This window comes from Oryx dammah, unplaced genomic scaffold, assembly GCF_014754425.2.
Source record: "Oryx dammah isolate SB20612 unplaced genomic scaffold, SCBI_Odam_1.1 HiC_scaffold_2, whole genome shotgun sequence".
NCBI lineage: Eukaryota > Metazoa > Chordata > Mammalia > Artiodactyla > Bovidae > Oryx > Oryx dammah.
This window is the reverse complement of record NW_024070186.1, coordinates 19,798,722-19,822,503: the sequence shown is the minus strand read 5'-3', so window position 1 is coordinate 19,822,503 and position 23,782 is coordinate 19,798,722. Positions and strand designations below refer to the sequence as shown.

At 39.4% G+C, this 23,782-nt stretch overlaps 1 long non-coding RNA gene across 1 annotated transcript; it reads left to right on the top strand.

Annotated features, from left to right (window-relative positions):
- The first annotated feature begins 1,515 nt into the window (after positions 1–1,515).
- LOC120857056 lies at positions 1,516–16,275 on the top strand. The gene is made up of 3 exons (XR_005719560.1): positions 1,516–1,621; positions 9,524–9,525; positions 16,263–16,275. It is a non-coding gene; the product is annotated as an uncharacterized LOC120857056 (long non-coding RNA).
- Positions 16,276–23,782: the final 7,507 nt, after the last annotated feature.

The window sequence follows — 23,782 nt, the reverse complement described above, 5'->3', positions numbered from 1 at the left end:
TTTTGGTATTACGGTGATGGTGGCTTTGGAGAATGAGATTGGGAGTTTTTCTCCCTCTACAATATTTTGGAACAGTTTGAGTGGGATTGGTGTTAGCTCTTCTCTGAATTTTGAATAGAACTTGCCTGAATTTTGAATAAAATTCACCTAGACTCTGTCCTTGTACTTCTGTTGGTTGGAAGATTTTTGATCACAGTTTGAATTTCAGTACTTGTGATTGATCTGTTCATATTTTCTACTTCTTCCTGATTCAGTACTGGAAGGTTGTACTTTCCTGAGAATTTTTCCATTTCTTCCAGGTTATCTACTTATTTGGCATATGGTTGCTCATAGTAATCTCTTTCTTTTGTATTTCTGTGTCTCTATTGTAATTTCTCCTTTTTCATTTCTAATTTTATTGATTTTAGTCTTCTCCCCTTTTTTCTTGGTTAGTCTGGCTAATGGCTTGCCTTTTTTGTTTATCCTCATAGAACCAGCTTTTAGTTTACTGATCTTTGCTACTATTACTTTCATTTGTTTTTCATTTATTACTGCTCTGATCTTTGTGATTTCTTTCCTTCTACTGACTTTGTGGGGTTTGTCTTTTTTTTTTTTTTTCTAGTTACTTTAGGTTTAAGTTAGGTTGTTTATTTCATGTTTTTCTCATTTCTTTAGGTAGGTTTGTATTGGTGCAAACTTCCCTCTTGGCACAACTTTACTGAATCCCATAGGTTTTGAGTTGTGTTTTCATTGTCATTTTTTGTAGGTATTTTCAAATTTCCTCTTTGATTTCTTCAGTGACTTCTTGAGCATTTAGAAGTATGTGGTTTAGCCTTCATATGTTTGTGTTTTTCACAGTTTTTTTTTTTTTTTCTCCTGTAATCGATATCTAATCTTATAGCATTGTGGTAAAAAATCATGCCTGATCAGTTCAGTTCAGTCACTCAGTCGTGTCCGACTCTTTGTGACCCCATGAATCGCAGCACAGCAGGCCTCCCTGTTCATCACCATCTCCCGGAGTTCACTCAGACTCATGTCCATCGAGTCCGTGATGCCATCCAGCCATCTCATCCTCTGTCGTCCCCTTCTCCTCCTGCCCCCAATCATACCTGATACAGTTTCAATATTTTTAAATTTACCAACGCTTGATTTGTGACCCAAGATGTGATCTATATTGGAGAATGTTCCATGTGCACTTGAAAGAAAAAAAGTGTATTCTGCCATTTTTGGATGTAATGTTCTATAGATATCAATTAGGCATGTCTTGTCCAATGCGCCATTTTAGGTTTGTTTTTCTTATTAGTTTTTTGGCTGCATGAACTGTCCATTGGTGTGAGTGGGTTGTTAACTACCTCCACTGTTATTGTGTTACTGTTGATTCCTCCTTTTATAGTTGTTATCATTTGCCTCATGTATTGAACTGCTCCTATGTTGGGGGCATATATATTTATAATCATTTTATCTTCTTCTTGGATTGATCCCTGAATCATTGTGTAGTATCCTTCCTTGTCTCTTGTAATGATCTTTATTTTAAAGTCTATTTCATCTAATATTATCATTGCTACTCCTTCTTTCTTTTGATTTCCATTTGCATGGAATATCTTCTTTCAGTCCCTCACTTTCTGTCTGTATATGTCTCTAGGTCTGAAGTAGATTTCTTGTATACAGCATATATAGAGGGTCTTGTTTTTCTATCCATTCAGCCAGTCTGTATCTTTTTGGTTGGGACATTTAATCCATTTACATATTAAGGTAATTATTGATGTGTGCACTTACTTTATTTTTTGGTGTTTGTTTTGTCTTTTCTTTCTCTTGTGTTTCCTGACTAGGGAAGTTCTTTTAATATTTATTGTAGAGCTGGTTTGGTGGTGCTGGATTCTCTTAACTTTGGCTTATCTGTAGAGCTTCTGATTTCTCCATCAAATCTAAATGAGATCCTTGCTGAGTAGAGTAATCTTGATTGTAGGTTTTTCCCCTTTTATCTCTGTAAGTATATCCTGCCATTTCCTTCTAGCTTGCAGAGTTTCTGCTGAAATAGCAACTGTTAACATCATGGGGATTCCCTTATATGTTACTTGTTGCTTTTCCCTTGCTGCTTTTAATAATTTTCTTTGTGTTTAGTTTTTGTTAGCTTGATTAATATGAGTCTCAGTGTATTTCTCTTTGGGTTTACCCTGTGTGGGACTCTGGGCTTCTTTGATATTCGTGGCTATTTCCTTTCCCAAATTAGGTAATTTTTCATGTATAATCTCCTCAAATATTTTCTCATACACTTTCTTTTTCTCTTCTTCTTCCGTGACTCTTATAATTTAAATGTTCATGCACTTCATGTTGTTTCAGAGGTCTCTGAAACTGTCCTTATTTCGTTTTTTTTTCTCTATGCTTCTCTGCTTCAGTTATTTTCAACCATTCTATCTTCCACCTCACTTATCCATTCTTCTGCCTCAGTTATTCAGCTATTGGCTCCCTCTAGTGAATTTTCAGAAAACGAAGATCATGGTATCCGGTCCCATCACTTCATGGGAAATAGATGGGGAAACAGTGGAAACAGTGTCAGACTTTATTATTTGGGATTCCAAAATCACTGCAGATGGTGACTGCAGCCATGAAATTAAAAGATGCTTACTCCTTGGAAGAAAAGTTATGACCAACCTAGATAGCATATTCAAAAGCAGAGACATTACTTTGCCGACTAAGGTCCGTCTAGTCAAGGCTATGGTTTTTCCTGTGGTCATGTATCGATGTGAGAGTTCGACTGTGAAGGCTGAGCGCCAAAGAATTGATGATTTTGAACTGTGGTGTTGGAGAAGACTCTTGAGCGTCCCTTGGAGTGCAAGGAGATCCAACCAGTCCATTCTGAAGGAGATCAGCCTGGGTGTTCTTTGGAAAGAATGATGCTAAAGATGAAACTCCAGTACTTTGGCCACCTGATGTGAAAAGTTGACTCATTGGAAAAGACTCTGATGCTGGGAGGGATTGGGAGCAGGAGGAGAAGGGGACGACAGAGGATGAGATGGCTGGATGGCATCACTGACTCAATGGACGTGAGTCTGAATGAACTCTGGGAGTTAGTGATGGACAGGGAGGCCTGGCATGCTGCAACTCATGGGGTTGCAAAGAGTCGGACACGACTGAGTGACTGAACTGAACTGAGTGTATTTTTAAATTTTAGTTATTATGTTGTTCATTGTTGATTGTCTGTTCTTTATTCTAGGTCCTTGTTAATATTTCTTCTATCTTCTCAATCAGAGCTCGCATTCTACTTATCTGTATCACTATTTATTTCTGAGGTTTTGAATCACCTTTGCTATCATTATTCTGAATTCTCTTTCAGGTAGACTGCCTATTTCCTCTTCATTTGTTTAGTCTGGTGGGTTTTTATCATGCTCCTTCATCTGCTGAATGTTTCTCTGTCTTTTCATTTTGTTTCCTTTACTGTGTTTTGGGTCTCTTTTTCAGATGCTGCAAGGTTGTAGTTCTTCTTACTTTTGAAGTCTACCCCCAGTGTGTGTGATTGGACAGCACTTTGTGAAGATTTCTTGGTGAGGGGGGATTAGTTCTTTGTCAGGGTACATTTAACAGGAGAATTCCTGCATGCTGTTTTCTATTTCTCAAGGATTCTCTCTTCCATTATCAGTTCCTATTCCAAGAATGAGTAAAGCTGCATGCAGTTCTCAGGACTGAGGTCATGGGATGAGACATGCAGTGACTCTTTTCAGTGTCAGAGACCTTGTATGTATTAGACTATCCATATTGTGGCTATTGATAAAATTTCACCCTGTGTAATAGCTGAGTAATCATCTTACTAAAGATATATAAGCCTGCATTTCTGCTAATAAAGCACCTTTGTTCCATCAGAGCTTGGGTCCCCATGTCTTTCTTTCTTTGCTTCTTTCTCTCTATCTCAGTGTCCTTGGCTGATTCTTTGGAGCACAGAGACCCATCTGGCTCACTCTCCTGCCCGGGCTTCTAAGACTCTCTCGAGAAGGTGCCCTGTGTCTTCACCCACCTCAAGACGGCACCCAGTGCCTTCGTGAGAGATGCAAGTCCTGTGTTGAGGGCATTATTGGTTTTCTGCGTAAACCAGGGAGTATCAGCCTCTCTCTCTCTCTCTTTCACTTTCTTATCGTTGCCTCCAGATCGCCAGGTCCTGGTCCATTAAAGGACTCCAACTGGTGGCCCCCCCGAACAAGGACTCTGGTATATGTGGCATTTCAGTCAGAGGGACTTGGGACCTATTGAGGTCGGTAAGTACTAAGACATGGGTCAAATGGCTGGAAAGCCTCATCATTTCTCTACTTTACTTCACCGTTTGTTTAAAGTTCAGGGACTTTTGTTTTCACAAATGAATAGAGGCTTGCTCTCAAACAGTAGTTAAATGTAATCCTTGGTTCCCTGATAAAGGCAGTTTTGATTTAGAAATTTGGCACCAGGTCAAAGAAAATGTTGAATGAGCTGCCAAGCAAGGAAAAAAAATATTCCAACTGATTTCTGGCCATTTCAAGGTAAATTCTAGCCCTCCTAATATTGAACAACAGACAGAACACTTATTGCATGAATATGAATTAGATGATGAAACTTTACAAAAGGCCCAATTAGAACAACATAAAATATTTCGTAATTTTCTTACTAGCCCTGCCCCGGCTGCTCCATATGCTCCTCCTCTGCCAACAGGCACAACTCCAAAGGTCTCTCCTTTGTTGGAACCTAATGAAAGTTATGCTAATTTTTTGCTAGATTAGAAACTGCTATTTCTCATACTGTAATCATAGAAGAAACCAAGAAACAGCTAGAGAAATTACTTGCTTATGAGAATGCAAATCAGGAATATCAAAGAGCTATCGCTGCAATTCGTGAGACTGGGACTATTATTGATTATTTGAAAGCTTGTCACAATCTAGGATCAGAAACTCAAAAGATGCAAATGCTAGCTAAAACAATGCTACTGCCTTTAAAAAGGGTAATGAAAGATGCTTTACATGTGGAGATAAAAACCACTTAAAAGGGGACTGCTCTAAGAAAGCTAATAAAAAACCTTCAAGAATTTGCCTTCACTACTGTAGAGGAATGCATTGGGCCAAAGATTGTAAATTTAAATTTGATATTGATGGAAAACCTATTCCAGGGAACTTCAAACAAGGGAACCCCCAGGTCCCCTACAACAAAAACCAGGGGCAAATTCTATCCTTCCCCTCAAACCCTCAACATCCGGCAATGTTACTGTTAATATACCAGCCCTAGGTGATTTTTTCCTTTACCCTTAAGTAGTCTCTTCTAGAGTACCTACCAAACTTTTTGGACTCCTGCCCCCACAAACCTTCAATCTTTCATTTGGCCGATCTAGTTTGGCTTCTAAAAGAATTACTGTTCACCCTGGAATAATTGATTCAAATTATAAAGGAGAGATTCAAATTATGATGTCATCTCAGATTCTATGGAAATTCAAAAAGGGGGACAAAATTGCTCAATTACTTCTTTTGCTTTACATTTCTATTTACTCCTCTAATAATGTATGGACAGGCAGATTCAGCAGTACAGATCAAAAACAATCCTTATGGATATCATTGGTATCTGAATATGCCTGACCAAATATAAATATCAAAATTAATAATAAAAGATTTTCTGGTCTCCTCGACACTGGATCTAGTATTACTATTTCCAAACACTTATGGCCTATACACCTGGCCTATACAAAAGGTCTCTTGCCAAATTGCAGGAATTTCTCAAACCAAAGTACAAAAAATTTATCAAAATGTTTAGATCTACCCATATGAAGGACCAAAAGGCCAACTTACAACGTTAAGACCTTATGTGATAAATGCACTGCTTAATCTAATAGAAAGAGACTTATTTATACAATGGCAAACTCAGATATACATCCCACATTTTTCCTAAGGGCCACTGCTCATTTAACAAACAAAGCAATTATTAAAATAACTTGGAAGAATGACGAGCCTATTTGGACAGAGCAATGGCCCCTTATGAAAGATAAATTTCAGGCTACTAAAGAACTTATAGACACACAATTAGAATACAAACATATCAGGGAATCTTACTCTCCTTAGAACTCTCCAATTTTTTTTATAAAAAAGAATTCTAACAAATGGTGTCTCTTAACAGACCTTAGAAAAGTCAATGCATTTATAAAACCTATGGGTTCATTACAACTAGAGATCCCTTCATCTATTACTATTCCTCAAAATTGGCACATTATTATTACTGATTTACAAGATTGCTTTTTAAATATACATTTATACCCTTTAGACCGGGAGAAATTAACTTTCTCTCTCCCTTATCCTAATCATATCGGGCCTCATAAAAGATTTCAATAGACTATATTACCTCAAAATATGCCTAACAATCCTAATATTTGTCAAAAATTTTGTAGCCAAATTTTACATCCAATGTGACAGCAATTCCCTCATGCATATATCATTAATAATATACTGTACTATAAAAAGGAGAAATGATATTTTTGACACTGAATGGCCATGATATTCTTTGACTTCAGAGAAAACTAATTAAAATAAAATCTGTTTTGAAATTGCAAAACCAGTTCTGACACACGCAGTTAGGAAAAGGTTAACTTGTTAAAATACTGTTTTGGAGCTCCAATTCTGCCTGAGAAACAAAACAAGCCTAAGAAAAAACCTAAAGTTAACTCTTATCATGTCCTTGAGATACACAACCCACTCTATCTGGGACTGCAGCCATAAACAAAATTGGTGAAAAAAAAATTTTTTTAACGGGAAAGATATTTCAAACGGAAAACTATGCCTACCTATCTATGTCTCAATGTATGTATTTGTTTTTGGATAATCCCAAAGAAAGGCAATGCCAAAGAATGCTCAAACTACCACACCATTGCACTCATTTCACACGCTAGTAAAGTAATGCTCAAAATTCTCCAAGTCAGGCTTCAGCATTACATGAACCGTGAACTTCCAAATGTTCAAGCTGGTTTTAGAAAAGGCAGAAGAATCAGAGGTCAAAGTGTCAACATCCGCTGGATCATAGAAAAAACAACAGAGTTCCAGAAAAACATCTCTTTCTGCTTTATTGACTATGCCAAAGCCTTTGACTGTGTGGATCACAATAAGCTGTGGAAAAATCTGAAAGAGATGGGAATACCAGAGCACCTGACCTGCCTCTTGAGAAACCTATATGCAGATCAGGAAGCAACAGTTAGAACAGGACATGGTACAACAGACTGGTTCCAAATAGGAAAAGGAGTATGTCAAGGCTGTATATTGTCACCCTGCTTATTTAACTTACATGCAGAGTCCATCATGAGAAACGCTGGGCTGGAAGAAGCACAAGCTGGAATCAAGATTGCCAGGAGAAATATCAATAAACTCAGATATGCAGGTGACACCACTGCTATGGCAGAAAGTGAAGAGGAACTAAAAAGCCTCTTGATGAAAGTGAAAGAGGAGAGTGAAAAAATTGGCTTAAAACTCAACATTCAGAAAACGAAGATCATGGCATCTCGTCCATCACTTCATGGGAAATAGATGGGGAAACAGTGGAAACAGTGTCAGACTTTATTTTTGGGGGCTCCAAAATGACTGCAGATGGTGACTGCAGCCATGAAATTAAAAGACGCTTACTCCTTGGAAGAAAAGTTATGACCAACCTAGATAGCATATTCAAAAGCAGAGACATTACTTAGCCAACAAAAGTCCGTCTAGTCAAGACTATGGTTTTTCCTGTGGTCATGTATGGATGTGAGAGTTGGCCTGTGAAGAAAGCTGAGCGCTGAAGAATTGATGCTTTTGACCTGAAGTGTTGGAGAAGACTCTTGAGAGTCCCTTGGTCTGCAAGGAGATCCAATCAGTCCATCCTGAAGGAGATCAGTCCTGGGTGTTCTTTGGAAGAAATGATGCTAAAGCTGAAACTCCAGTACTTTGGCCACCAGATGCGAAGAGCTGACTCACTGGAAAAGACCCTGATGCTGGGAGGGATTGGGGGTGGGAGGAAAAGGGACGACAGAGGATGAGATGGCTGACTCATCACTGACTTGATGGACGTGAGTTTGAGTGAACTCTGGGAGTTGGTGATGGATGGGGACGCCTGGCATGCTGCGATTCATGGGGTTGCAAAGATTCAGACATGACTGAGCGACTGAACTGAATTGAACTGAATATGAAGTTAATGAGCTCTATTTAAATTTAGGTTCACGTGAACTGAAAAATATTCAATATTAAATATAATGTTTATTTAAATATAAATATAATTTAAATATAATTGTTTGCTAATCTAATTAATACATGTCTTAAATCATCAACACTATGGAATACTTTTCTTATGCTTAGGTTTAAGGTAAACTAAATTTGTCAACAAAAGGGTAACTCTATATATATGATGAAAACTTTTGGATAAACTTTATTAAAAATAATTATGTTTTTAATAGGATAATCTAATATTATAATCTAAAGTAATCTCAGGATTGGGGTAACTTAAGTTTCTGGAGTTATACTAAACTAAATAATAAAAGTTTATTAAATAGCTAAGTCATTTCCAAATGAAATAAGATTTTAAAACATTAATTACTGAACATTAACTTCCTCTTACAAAAAGTTTTTCTTATAGAAAAACTAAAGAGATTTTAGATTATTAATAAATATATAGATTATAATATATAATATGATATAATAAATATATTCACCAATCTATAAAATAGTAACATACAAGACACTTCATAGTTGCTAAAGAAAAATAAAATGTATACTTTTAATTAAAGGATATAAGATATGGCAAATAAAATGATGAATACAAAAATACAAAAAAGGTTTATGACAAATGAAAGATAATTTTATGACAAACGGGTTTAACTCATTACCCTGAACTTTCTTCCTCTTCCGTCTTACTTGTCTCTATCAATACAAATTCTTTTATATGGGCCATGCCTCTCCAAGGTGAAACTACACAACATGTTATAACCTACCTATCAAGTTACTTTGCAATAATGAGAACACCTTATTCTATAAAAACAGACAATGGCCCTGCTTATATGTCTAAGCAAATTCAAGCAATTTTTACATTCATTCTCTATTAAACAGATTACAAACATTCCTTACAATCCACAAACACAAGACATAATTAAACAAACACATTACACACTCTAACTGCAAATAAAAAATTAAATAAGAGGATATATACAGGAACACTTTTATCTTCCTTATCCAGAACAAACTTTACCAGATTCTAATGCAATATAGTCTTTAAGCCTATAACTATTATTAATATAGCTTTATTTATGTTTCCAATCTGTAAAATTCTTAAAACAAAATAACATCAACATCAATGCCTATTTTGCAATATAAAACAAAAACAACATAAAAAAGACACCATTTGCCAAATAAGTTATTTGTTCCTAAGAGTATCAAAAGTGCAAAATATTCACCTTTTCAGGTCTGTCTTGAAAATATACTCATCTTCCTTGACACACTGAACAGAGAGATTCAACAGCTACCAGGCTGCATTTCTTTTCCAAGGACAGGGTCAAATATATTTAGATATGAGCAACATTTCATTTATCAAGTTGTTCTGCATCAACTTTTCAATAATTTCACTTAGGAAAAAATGTTTGAATGTTTGCTCCTAATCCTTTGCCCCAAATAACACAAACCACTTAAAACACAGTCAGATCCCATTTCTTTTTATATCAGGAAAAATGTATATACTGAATGAAGAGAAAGTCAAACCATTAATTCAAAACCACAGCCAAATACCAGTCCCAAACAGATTTCTAGATGATTTTTTTTCTTTTGGGCTGAAATATTTCCTAAGAATGTTTTCATCATTGTCACTTTCCTTTCTTTCTATAACTATTGTTAATATAGCTTTATTTATTTTAAATTTTTTTAACTTACTGCAAGGAGATAATTTGACAAGAGCTGAAAAACATTTTGAAACATTAAAGGACACCTCCCTTCCTTTGCCCATTTGATATCAAGACGGGTTAACTAATCTATGGAAATCTAAGAAACTAATCTTACAGGGAAAGGGATACGCTTATATTTCTCCAGATGGATCCAACAAACTCATATAACTTCCTCTTCAGAAGAATCAACCTAAGGGAGACCCCAACATTCAGACTAGAAACGATACAACAAAAACCTCAGGAGGAAGGAATTCCAATACAAGCCATGGCGACTTTAAAAATTTCCAAAAAACACCACACACAACATCATCGACCTTATGACTTCCTTACTTGGGGACAGATAAAAACCCTTACTAATCAAACTGAAAATCTGATTTCTCAGCAGGGAATGCCTTGGAATCCCGAAAGTATTTTTCTTTGCTATGCTTGCTTTGTTTGCTTTTGCTTCCCCTGCTCAGGCTGACTTGATTGATCACACTTAATGGGCTTATGTACCTAACCCCCCTTTTTTATTGTAGGTTATAGAATGGACAGATATAGGACCAATCGTATCCACTAATGACTCAACACATAAGCTCCCATCTTGGAATTTGGAGGGGTCCTCTCATCCTGAAAAAGAAGAAAAACTAATTAATATCTCTCTAGGTTATGAAGTCCTTCCTTTGTATATGGGCCCAACAGCTTTATGCATAAATGTTAGCCGACAAATTTGGGCTTTAGCCCTAGCATCTAAAAGAGGACTTTTGGACACTGCTTGGATTATTTACTGCCTTTCTTTGTCCATGAACCATGTTTATACTACTGAAACTTTAGGGAAGAATTAGGGAAAGAACAAAGAACACTATGCAAAGGGTTTACTAATAAGAACTTTAAATATATTCTTATTCATTGGGACAAATGTCAGGCCAAATCAGGAAAATTAGCGTTAATGGCTAATCATACAATTGTTGTTTGGGGACCCCATAATATATGATTATCTAACTGCTCAAATGATATTAACAACACTATATGTGATTATATTACTCAAATAACATAGAAGGTTACTAATACTACAATGGAACATTACCGTGACAGAGGACTTCTTGGCTGACTTGACAGTGGGATGACTCCCCCTCATCCTCGAATCGTCCTTTATAAAGAGATTGGGACTAAACAATGAGACATCTGGAAACTTGCTGCGAGCACCGAGGAACTTAGGACTTGGACTGGACAGTTCACAGGGACCAATCGTAGTCATAGAAACTATTTCTTTCGTTATAATTATTTTTTATACAAGCTTATACAATTTATACAATCATATTGTATACAAGCCTATGTTCCACTTCCTTTTGTTGTAGCTGTAGGAAATTTACAATTCAATAAGACTTTATGTTCTGTAACTTGCATATATTGTAAATTATATACTTGTCTTAACTCCTCTGTTTCCTTGAGAAATGACTCCCTTTTGATTCTTCGATAGCGACATAGTCTGTGGTTACCAATAAATCTCCAGCAGCCCTGGGAGGAAGGTCCCATGGCTGGACTTGCTTCCCGGTTATGCATTAAATTGCTCCGGTAATCTAAATGATTCATTGGATGGCTGATTTTTGGCATTTGGGGATTAATAGCTATTTGCACCACTGCTGCTATCACTGGTGTTGCTTTACAAACCTCAATTCAAACACATAATTTTATTCAAAAGTGGACTAAAGATGCCCATACTATGCAGGCCACTCAGGCTCAGATAGATGAGGATATTCAAGATGAAATACAGGAACTAAAAACAGCCATTAAATGGGTTGGAGATCAATTAATAGATGTACAAAAACAGGTGATGCTAAAATATGATTGGAATTCTACTCAATTTTGTGTTACTCCTGTTCATTTCAATAATAGTGCCTACAAGTGAGAACAAATCAAATTTCACTAACAAAACATACGTGATAATGCCTCTGAATGTACAATTATTACAAAAAGAAATTTTTGAAACCTTTTCTAAATATCTGTCCTCTTCGACCAATTTTAAAACTTTAGCTGAACAACTAGCTGATCAATTATTTGCGCTAAACCCATGCAGACGGTTTCAAAGCATTACTCACAGCATCGGGTCTGGAATTGTAATTTTGTTGATTGTCTTAACAGTTATAGTTGTCATCTACCGTTGCCTTCATGCCAAGATTGTTAAAACTAAACAAACTCTAATGGTCAGAATTCTTTTTACAAATATTATAAATAAATAAGGGGGAATTGTCAGGGAGTGTTTAACAGGAGGATTTCTACGTGCTGTTTCTCACAAGTCCTTTGTTTCTTCTAAGTGGAACAGCAGGCTGCTCCCAAGAACTGAGGTCATTGTGTGAGACAGGCTTGAATTTCCTTTAGTAAACATTCTCTATATGACAAACTCAATTAATCAAGACCTTTTTTGCAAATATAATAACTAAGGGGAGATTGTCAGGGAACATTTAACAGGAGGATTCCTGCATGCTGTTTTCTATTTCTCAAAGATTCTCTGTTCCTTATCAGTTCTTATTCCAAGAATGAGTAAGTAAAGCTGCATGCAGTTCTCAGGACTGAGGTCATGGGATGAGACATGCAGTGAATCTTTTCAGCGTCAGAGACCTTGTATGTATTAGACTATCCATATTGTGGCTATTGATAAAATATCATCCTGTACATTATACAGGATGTAATAACTGAGTAATCATCTTACTAAAGATATATACTCCGGGAATTGATGATGGACAGGGAGGTCTGGCGAGCTGCAATTCATGGGGTCGCAAAGAGTCGAACACGACTGAGCAACTGAAGTTAACTGAACTGAAAGATATATAAGCCTGTATTTCTGCTAATAAAGCACCTTTGTTCCATCAGAGCTTGGGTCCACGTGTCTTTCTTTCCTTCCTTCTTTCTCTCTCTCTCTACTTGGCTGATTCTTTGGAGCACAGAGACCCGTCTGGATCACTCTCCTGCCCGGGCTTCTAAGACTCTCTCGAGAAGGCGCCCTGTGCCTTCACCCGCCTAGAGAGGGCACCCAGTGCCTTCGTGAGAGACGCAAGTACTGTGTTGAGGGCTTTACTGGTTTTCTGCGTAAACCAGGGAGTATCAGCCTCTCTCTCTCTCTCTTTCACTTTCTTATCGTTGCCTCCAGACCGCCAGATCCCGGTCCATTAAAGGACCCCAACAGTTCTTGTGTTTTGGTGGGTGAAGTTGTATCTTTTATCTCTAAAGGGCAGTGCTGTCCCTAGTGGTGTATTATGACATGTTTGTGAGCTTAGTATGACTTTGGGCAGCTTATCTGCTAATGTGTAGGGTTATGTTCCTATTTTGCTAGTTGTTTGGAATGGGGCATTCAGCACTAGAGCTTGCTGTCCTCTGGGTGGGGCTAGATCTAATGTTGAAATGGAAGCCTTTGTGAGAGCTCTTACTGATTGGTATTCCATGGGGTCAGGACTTCTCTAGTGGTCCAACATCCTGGACTCAGGTTTCCCACCTTGGATGTTCAAGCTTGACCCCTTGCTGGAGCACCAAGATACCATAAGCTGCACAGAAGAAAAAAAGAGGAAAAGAAATGGGGAATCAAGCCAACATACAAACAAACAGACAAAACCCCAACACAAATGGTAAAGCAACACTAACCAGATAGGAACAAACAAAGAAACTCAAAACTCACACTAATGAAGAGAATAAAAAAGGAAAGAATGAAGAGAGGAACCAAAAAGAAGAGAGAAATCAAACCAATAAACAAACCCATAAATGAAAACAAATGCTAAAAATTAGAGTAGCAAAAATACAAAGCCAAAAACATGGAAAAAATTGTAATACAACAAAAATTTGTTGTAGAAATAGGAAAAAATAAAATGAATTTATTTAAAAATAAAAGCATTAAAAAGGAAAAGGAAATAAAAATAAATATTAAAGGATTAATGAAAAGGAATAACAATAGAACAAAATGACAAAGGAAAAAACATAAAAATATATATATATATATATATATATATATATATATATATATAATGTATTCTAATCACTGCAGATGGTGACTGCAGCCATGAAATTAAAAGATGCTTACTCCTTGGAAGAAAAGTTATGACCAACCTAGATAGCATATTGAAAAGCATAAACATTACTTTGCCAACAAAGTTCCGTTTAGTCAAGGCTAAGGTTTTTTCAGTGGTCATGTATGGTTGCGAGAGCTGGACTGTGAGGAAAGCTGAGCACCGAAGAATTGATGCTTTTGAACTGTGGTGTTGGAGAAGACTCTTGAGTCCCTTGGTCTGCAAGGAGATCCAACCAGTCCATTCTGAAGGCGATCAGCCCTGGGATTTCTTTGGAAGGAATGATGCTAAAGCTGAAGCTCCAGTACTTTGGCCACCTCATACAAAGAGTTGACTCTTTGGAGAAGACTTTGATGCTGGGAGGGATTGGGGTCAGGAGGAGAAGGGGACGACCGAGGATGAGATGGCTGGATGGCATCATTGACTCGATGGACGCAACTCTGAGTGAACTCCGGGAGTTGGTGATGGACAGGGAGGCCTGGCGTGCTGCGATTCATGGGGTCACAAAGAGTCGGACACGACTGAGTGACTGAACTGAACTGAACTGAACTGAACGTAACGTAACCTGCAGAGAGAGAGAGAAACAGTGGTAGTAAGAAGCATGGGGCTTCCCTGGTGGCTCAACGGTAAATAATTCACCTGCCAATGCAGGAAACTTGGGTTCAATCCCTGAGTTAGGAATATATCCTGGAGAAGGAAATGGCAACCCACTCTAGTATTCTTGCTTGAAAAATTCCATGAATAGAGGAGCATGGCGGGATCGTGGGGTTGGAAAAGAGTCATAAATGACTTAGCAACTAAACAACAAAGTAAGAAGAATATTATCCTGTGATGACAGTTGTCCTCACCACATAGTGAGCTACAGCCAATCTGCCTAACTCAGAAAGTCCTCTAATATATTTAGGAATGTCTCTGGGCCTGGTGTGGGCACTGTGGGGTCAGCTCCTACTGGCCTTACTCCAGCTTGTTCTTTCTTCCAAAGTCCACAGTTGCCCCCAAAGTCCACAGTCTCAGGTTAATTTTCAGGGATTTAATTCACTGCATCTGTGGCTGCAGGAGTGAATTCCCTTCCTCTTCTTTGTTCACACAGCCTCTGGTCTTCAGTTTTTGTTTTGGCCCCACCTCTGCTTCCAGGCTGCCTTCCAGTGTCTGTTCCTTGCACAGATAAGAGGTGGTGAGGGCTGAGGCTTATTAGGGCTCACTTGCTCAGTTGGACTGGGGAGAGAGGGGTATAGCAGCCACAGTTTGGGTATTTGGGGAGTGCCTGTGGTGGTAGAGACCTGTAGGAAGTTGCTACATTCTGAGGCACGTCATACACTTTCCCAGGGGAATTGGCCCCAGGTTGAGGGTCCCTTAGAAGTGTCAAAATTCATTGCCAGGAAGTTTTTAGCAGTGACTTGCATCTGCTCACAGCTTGGTGGCCACTGCAGTGGTCATCATGCCCATCTCTGGGGTCTTGGACCACAGCCCCATCTCACCCCCTATCTCTGGCACTTGTGCCAGCCTTGACAGCGGCAGGTCCACAAGCATGCCCACCTCTGGGATTGCAGATTGCAGCCAGCTTGTTCCATCCATGGCACTCAAGGAGCTGTGTCCTGTTGTCTGCGAGTACACAGAATCTCCATGACAACGATCTCTTCCCTCTCTGGCTGACCCAGGCTTTTCCCTGGACCCCCTCAGCTGTGTTGTACTAGCCTCCTCAGAGTATCGTCAATGCAGTTAACACCAGGCCTCTCCGTGGGGTCCAACCCCCAAAGCCTGAGCCTTGGCACCTAGTCCCCTCTTGTCATGGCAGGTGTGCAAATAGCTTCTCAGTTGGGAAGTACTGGTCAGCACTGGTCTCTGTGCTGACTCTGTTTGTCTTCCATGCACTTGTTGCTGTGCTCCCTTCTAAGGTTCTGAAACTCCTCGCCATCCCTGCCTGTAAGAGGTTTCCAAGTGTGATGAAACTTTTCCTCTTTCACAACTCCCTCCCAGAGGGTCAGGGCCTGTACTATGTTGTCTCTTTTTTGTCTTGTTCCTTTTTCCCTACCACTTTATGTGGAGTTTAGCTTGCCTTTTTGGAAGTCTGAGGTCTTCTGCCAGTGTTTAGTAGGTATTCTGTAGGAGCTGTTCCACGTGCAGATGTATTTTTGATGTATTTGTGGGGAGGAAGATGATCCCCACGTCTTATTCCTCCACCATCTTCAACCTCTCTCAAGGAGGTTTTAATATTTTTGTAAATTCAAAGGAAAGACAGAAAAGAAGATATCTCAGGCCAAAGTGTATGACCTGAAAATAACATTCAATAATAAGAATATTAATATTTATGACAAAAAAATCTATTTTCCTTAGGCAAAGGATGGGAAGAGGGATATAACTAGTTGAGGTGGGACAAATAAGCTAACTGCTGCCACTTTCCTCTTTTAGGAGGTACACTTAGGGTTGCCAGAGGTAGCAAAGAAAAATAAAGGATACCAAGTGAAGTTTATATTTCAGAAAAGCAACTAATAATTTGTTAAAATGGGTAGTGACCAAATATTGCATGAGCATCCTGTATTTTGCCTGGCAATCCTAAATCCAATTATAAAACCTTCTACCTCTTCTCTTGAGATCCTGGCACCATCAAGCTTTCTGCTCTGGACATTTTACCAGACATTTTGGTAATGAGTTTGTCTGTCTGTGTCAGAAGATCAGCAGTTACCCTGAATTACAGAGCTCATATATCAAGGCTGCTCTGTTTAATCAGTGAGGAGATGCTGGCTTGAAGGCTTCTGCCTGGCTCAGACCTTGAGAATTATCCTAATCCATTGCCCTTAAATATGCAGCTCAGAATATATGTGCCTTTGAGGCTGAAGCTAGCCCCCAAAACACTTGGTAAATGATGGTAGTTATTGTGATCCATATCAGGGTGGATCTGCTGATCACTTGGCATCATCTGCTCTAGCTCCACTGTGTGAGGAGTCTTGACGGAAACGCCTGTGCATCACAGCTGGGGCTCTGGGGAGTAGGATTTGTGGCAGTTACTTGATAATGTATGTTTGAGAAGGATTCCCTGTTGGCTCAGTGGTAAAGAATCCACCTGCAACACAGAAGAGGCAGGTTTTATTCCTGGGTCAGGAAGATCCCCTAGGGAAGGAAATGGCAACCCACTCCAATATTCTTGTTTGGAAAGTCCCATTAACAGAGGAGCCTGATGGGCTACAGTCCATGGGGTCACGAAAGAATCCGACATGATTAGAGATTAAAGAACAACAATGCATTTGAGATCTCTAGATCTCTAGATCACAATAAACTGTGGAAAATTCTGAAAGAGATGGGAATACCAGACCACCTGACCTGCCTCTTGAGAAACCTATATGCAGGTCAGAAAGCAACAGTTAGAAATGGACATGGAACAACAGACGGTTCCAAATAGGAAAAGGAGTGTGTCAAGGCTGTATATCATCACCCTGCTTATTTAACTTCTATGCAGAGTCCATCATGAGAAACCCTGGGCTGCAAGAAGCACAAGCTGGAATCAAGATTGCTGGTAGAAATATCAATAACCTCAGATATGCAGATGACAGCACCCTTATGGCAGAAAGTGAAGAGGAACTAAAAAGCCTCTTGATGAAAGTGAAAGAGGAGAGTGAAAAAGTTGGCTTAAAGCTCAACATTCAGAAAACGAAGATCATGGCATCTGGTCCCACCACTTCATGGGAAATAGATGGGGAAACAGTGGGAACAGTGTCAGACTTTATTTTGTGGGGCTCCAAAATCACTGCAGATGGTGACTGTAGCCATGAAATTAAGACGCTTACACCTTGGAAGAAAAGTTATGACCAACCTAGATAGCATATTGAAAAGCAGAGACATTACTTTGCCAACAAAGGTCCATCTAGTCAGTTCAGTTCAGTTCAGTCACTCAGTCATGTCCGACTCTTTGTGACCCCATGAATCGCAGCACGTCAGGCCTCCCTGTCCGTCAGCATCTCCCAGAGTTCACTCAGACTCACGTCCATCGAGTTCGTCAAGGCTATGGTTTTTCCAGTGGTCATGTATGGATGTGAGAGTTGGACTGTGACAAAAGCTGAGCACCGAAGAATTGAGGCTTTTGAACTGTGGTGTTGGAGAAGACTCTTGAGAGTCCCTTGGACTGCAAGGAGATTCAACCAGTCCATTCTAAAGGAGATCAGTCCTGGGTGTTCGTTGGAAGGACTGATGTTGAAGCTGAAACTCTAATACTTTGGCCACCTCATGCGAAGAATTAACTCATTGGAAAAGACCCTGATGCTGGGAGGGATTGGGGGCAGGAGGAGAAGGGGAAGACAGAGCATGAGATGGCTGGATGGCATCACTGACTCGATGGACATGAGTTTGAGTAAACTCCGGGAGTTGGTGATGGATGGGGAGGCCTGGCGTACTGTGATTCATGGGGTTGCAAAGAGTCAGACATGACTGAGAGATTGAACTGAACTGAACTGATGCATTTGAGAAGCTGCATTGCTTTGTGATAATTATGAAATCATGAGTAAACTATGTTTCCTTCTTTACATTAATAGACACAGGGACATGTAGAAGTTTCAATGACATATTAATGATCTCTCAAGGAAACTCCTTTTCTCAGGCAGCTGGGGTGTTTGGGGACTGGGCAAGCTCAGTATGGCAGCTGCTTATCTTTTCAGAATGAACACAATAGTCTGGAGCTTCCTAGGGCTTCTTAAGAGGCCACCTGCCTTCCTTCCCTTAGTCTCTCCTGACTTAGTGGGGAAGCTGGAATTATTTATAGAACTCATTGACTGAAGTTTGCAAAAGTCAGTAATAAAACTAGACATTTGTAGAAATTCTTGCAGGATTCCTTCATGCATTTTTTCTCTTTGTTCCAGTATCCTTGCCTGGAGAATCCCCATTGACAGAGGAGCCTGACGCGTTACAGTCCATGGAATTGCAAAGAGTCAGACACAACTGAGCGACTAAGCACAGCACAGCATAAAGGAACAAAGAGGAAAAAATGCATGAAGGAAACCAGGTATCCCACATTGCAGGTGGATTCTTTACCATCTGAGCTACCAAGGGAAGCCCTTGTTCCTTCATAGCAATCACTAAAATCTCCATTTCACAGAAGAACAAGTGCTAGTGCTTCCTTATAGTAGTTAAATTTCCAGGATTAGAATCGAGATCACCTGACCATTGACAAGAGCACATTATATCTTACTTCCTTTTTAAGTTAAATTTTTTTTAAAATTTATTTTTAATTAGAGTATAATTGATTTAAAATATTATGTTGGTTTCTGCTGTATGAAAACATGAATCAGCCATGTGTATACATATATCCCTTCCCTCGTGAGCCTCCCTCGTACTCACCCCCACACCTCTAGGTCATTAGAGCACTGAGCCAAGCTACCCGTGCTGCACAGCAGCTTTCTGCTATCTATATTACACATGATAGTGTATATATGTCAATGCTACTCTCTCAGTTCTTCCCCCCATCTCCTTCCCCACTGTGTCCACAAGTGATTCTCTATGTCTGCATCTCTATTCCTGCCCTACATATCTGACTTCCTTCTGCAGTTACCTTCTAGGAGAGGCAAGTTACTTCATTAGCACTTGCAGACAATTTCATGGTTCCAGAAGAAGGTATAATTCCCACTTCACCCCAAATTTCAATTAAGATACCATGGAACTCAGAAAATAGTACAAATTGTTTACCCTCTGTAATGAGTTAAACAATTACCAGTATACCACTGTTAACCCTACAGGACAGCACTTCTCCGTCAATTTATATGGTCATTATTTTCTAAAATAATTTTTCTTTACTGTACCTGCACTGTTTAGTATGGAAACACTAAGCATGTGTGTTTTCTGAGCTTTTGAAATGTGGCTGGTTTGGGCTGAGATGTTCTGTGCATGTAAAACATACACCAAACATTCAAGACTTAGTAGGAAAAATATATCTCATTAATCTTTTAAAAACTATTGATTACATGTTGAAATGATAATATCTTGGATATGTTTGGTTTAATACAATGCATTGTATGGCAGTTTGAACCTTCTTGAACCAGGGTTTCCCTGGTGGTTCATACAGTAAATAATCCTCCTGCAGTGCTGGAACCCGGGTTTGATTCCTGGGTCAGTAAGATCCTCTGCAGAAGGGGATGGCAACCCACTCCAGTATTCTTGCCTGGAGAATTCCATGGAAAGAGAAGCCTGACAGGTTATAGTCCATGGGATTGCAAAAAGTCGGACATGACTGAGCAACTAACACTTTCACTTTCACTTTGAACATTCTTTGGCATTGTCCTACTTGGGGACTGGAATGAAAACTGATTTTTTCCTGTCCTATGGCCACTTCTATGTCTTCCAAATTTGCTGACATATTAAGTGCAGCAGTTTCACAGTCTCATCTTTTAGGATTTGAAATAGCTCAGCTGGAATTCCATCACCTCCAGTAGCTTTGTTCCTAGAAATGCTTCCTAAAGCCCGCTTGACTTCAAACTCCAGGATGTCTGGCTCTAGGTGAGTGACCACACCTTCATGGTTATCCATAGTCATAAAACCTTTTTTATATTGTTGTTCTCTGTATTCTTGCCACCTATTCTTAATCTCTTCTGTTTCTATTAGGTCCTTATCATTTCTGTCCTTTATTGTGCCCATCTTTGCATGAAATTTCCCCTTGATATCTCCAGTTTTCTTCAAAAGATCTCTAGTGTTTTCCATTCTATTGTTTTCCTCTATTTATTATTGTTCTTTTAAGAAGGCCTTCTTATCTCTCCTTGCTATTCTCTAGAATTCTGCATTCAGTTGGATATATCTTCCCCTTTCTCCTTTGCCTTTTGCTTCTCTTCTTTCCTCAGCTATTTGTAAAGCCCCTCAGGCAATCACTTCACCTTCTTACATTTCTTTTTCTTTGGGATGGTTTTGATCACTGCTTCCTGTACAATGTCATGAACTTCAGTTTATAGTTCTTCAGGCACTCTGAAGATCTAATCTTCAGGCACTACTAGATCTAATGACTTGAATCTATTGGTCACCTCCATTGTATAATCATGAGGGATTTGATTTAGGTCATACCTGAATGGCCTAGTGGTTTTCCCAGCTTTCTTCAATTTAACCCTGAATTTTGCAATGAGAAGCTCATAATCTGAGCCATGGTCAGCTCCAGGGCTTGTTTTTGCTGACTGTATAGAACTTCTCCATCTTCAGTTGCAAGGAGTATAATCAATCTGATTCCGGTATTGACCATTTGGTGATGTTCATTTGTAGAGTCATCTCTTATATTGTTGGAAAAGGGTGTTTGCTATGACCAATATATTCTCTTGACAAAACTCTGTTAGTCTTTGCCCTGCTTCATCTTATATTCCATGGCCAAATTTGCCTATTATTCCAGATCTCTCTTGACTTCCAACTTTTGCATTCTAGTCCCTTATGATGAAAAGGATTTTTTTTTTTTTTGGTGTTAGTTCTAGAAGGTGTTGTAGGTCTTCCTAGAAGCAGATGAATTCAGCTTTTGGCATCAGTGGTTGGGGAATAGACTTGGATTACTGTGATGTTGAATAGTTTTTCTTGCAAATGAACCCAGATCTTTCTGTCATTTTGAGGTTGCACCCAAGTACTGCATTTTGAGCTCTTTTGTTGACTATGAGGGCTACTGAATTTCTTCTAAGGGATTCTTGCCCACAGTAGTAGATATTAAATTTGCCTATTCCCACTCATTTTAGCTCACTGATACCTAAGATGTTTGAATTTCATGGCCACAGTCACCATCCACAGTGATTTTGGAGTGCAAGAGTCTCCTGCTTGACCATAACCAATTTACCTTGATTCATAAACCTAACATTCCTATGCAATATTATTCTTTGCCTTATCTGACTTTACTTTCATTGCCAGACACATCCTCAACTGAGTGTCATTTCCACTTTGGCCTAGCCTCTTCGTTCTTTCTGGAGCTATTATTAATTGCCCTCTGCTCTTGCAGATGGACAAATCTGGTTTGGAAAAGACAAGAAACCAGAGATCAAATTGCCATCGTTCATTGGATCGTAGAAAAAACAAGGGAATTGCAGAAAAACATCTACTTCTGCGTCATTGACAATAAGAAAGTCTTTGACTGTGTGGGTCACTGCAAACTGTGGAAAATTCTTCAAAAGATGGGAATACCAGATCATCTTGCCTGTCTCTTGAGAAACCTGTGTGTGGGTCAGGATGCAAAAGTTAGAACCGGACATGGGACAACTGACTGGTTCAAAATTGGGAAAGGAGTACAACAAGACTGTATATTGTCATACTGCTTATTTAACTTATATGCAGAGTGTATCCAGTACTCTTGCCTGGAAAATCCCATGGATGGAGGAGCCTGGTGGGCTGCAGTCCATGGGGTTGCGACAGCGATTTCACTTTCACTTTTCCATTTTTATGCATTGGAGGAGGAAATGGCAACCCGCTCCAGTGTTCTTGCCTGGAGAATCCCAGGGACGGGGGAGCCTGGTGGGCTGCCGTCTATGGGGTCGCACAGAGTCCGACACGACTGAAGCAACTCAGCAGCGGCAGCAGAGTGTGTCATGTGAAATGCCAGGCTGGATGAATCACAAGCTGGACTCAAGATTACCAGGAGAAATATCAGTAACCTCAGATGAGCAGATGACACCAACTTTATGGCAGAAAGTGAAGAGGAACTAAATAGCCTCTTGGGGAAATAGAGGAGATTGAAAAAATTGGTTTAAAACTCCACATTCAGAAAACTAAGATCATGACAACTGGTCCCATCACTTCATGGCAAATAGAAGGAGTATAAGTGGAATCAGTGACAGATTTTTTTTTCTTGCACTCCAAAATCACTATGGATGGTGACTGCAACCATGAAATTCAAAGATGCTTGCTCCTTGGTAATAGAGCTATGACAAACCTAGGCAGCATGTTAAAAACAAGAGACATTACTTTACCAACAAAAGTCCATACAGTCAAAGCTATGGTTTTTCTAGTAGTCATATATGGATGTGAGAGTTGGATCATAAAAAATCTAAGCGCCAAAGAATTGATGCTTTTGAATTGTGATGCCAGAATAGAGTCCCTTGGATAGCAAGGAGGTCAAATCAGTCAATCCTAAAGAAAATCAACCCCAAATATTCACTGGACGAACTGATCCTAAAACTGAAACTCCAATACTTTGGCCACCTGATGCCAAGAGCTGACTGATTGGAAAAGAGCCTGATGCTGGGAAAGATTGAAGGCAAAAGGAGAAGAGATCAGCAGAGGATGAGATGGTTGGATAATATTGTTGACTCAATGGACATGACATTGATCAAACTCTGGGAGATAGCAGAGGACAGAGGAACCTGGTGTACTGCAGTCTATGTTGTCACAAAGAATTGGACATGACTTAATCCAGTCCCATCACTTCATGGGAAATAGACGGGGAAACAGTGGAAACAGTGTCAGACTTTATTTTTCTGGGCTCCAAAATCACTGCAGATGGTGACTGCAGCCGTGAAATTAAAAGAAGCTTACTCCTTGGAGGAAAAGTTATGACCAACCTAGATAGTATATTCAAAAGCAGAGACATTACTTTGCCGACTAAGGTCCGTCTAGTCAAGGCTATGGTTTTTCCAGTGGTCATGTATGGATGTGAGAGTTGGACTGTGAAGAAGGCTGAGCGCTGAAGAATTGATGCATTTGAACTGTGGTGTTGGAGAAGACTCTTGAGAGTCCCTTGGACTGCAAGGAGATCCAGCCAGTCCATTCTGAAGGAGATCAACCCTGGGATTTCTTTGGAAGGAATGATGCTAAAGCTGAAGCTCCAGTACTTTGGCCACCTCATGAGAAGAGTTGACTCATTGGAAAAGACTCTGATGCTGGGAGGGATTGGGGGCAGGAGGAGAAGGGGACTACTGAGGATGAGATGGCTGGATGGCATCACAGACTTGAT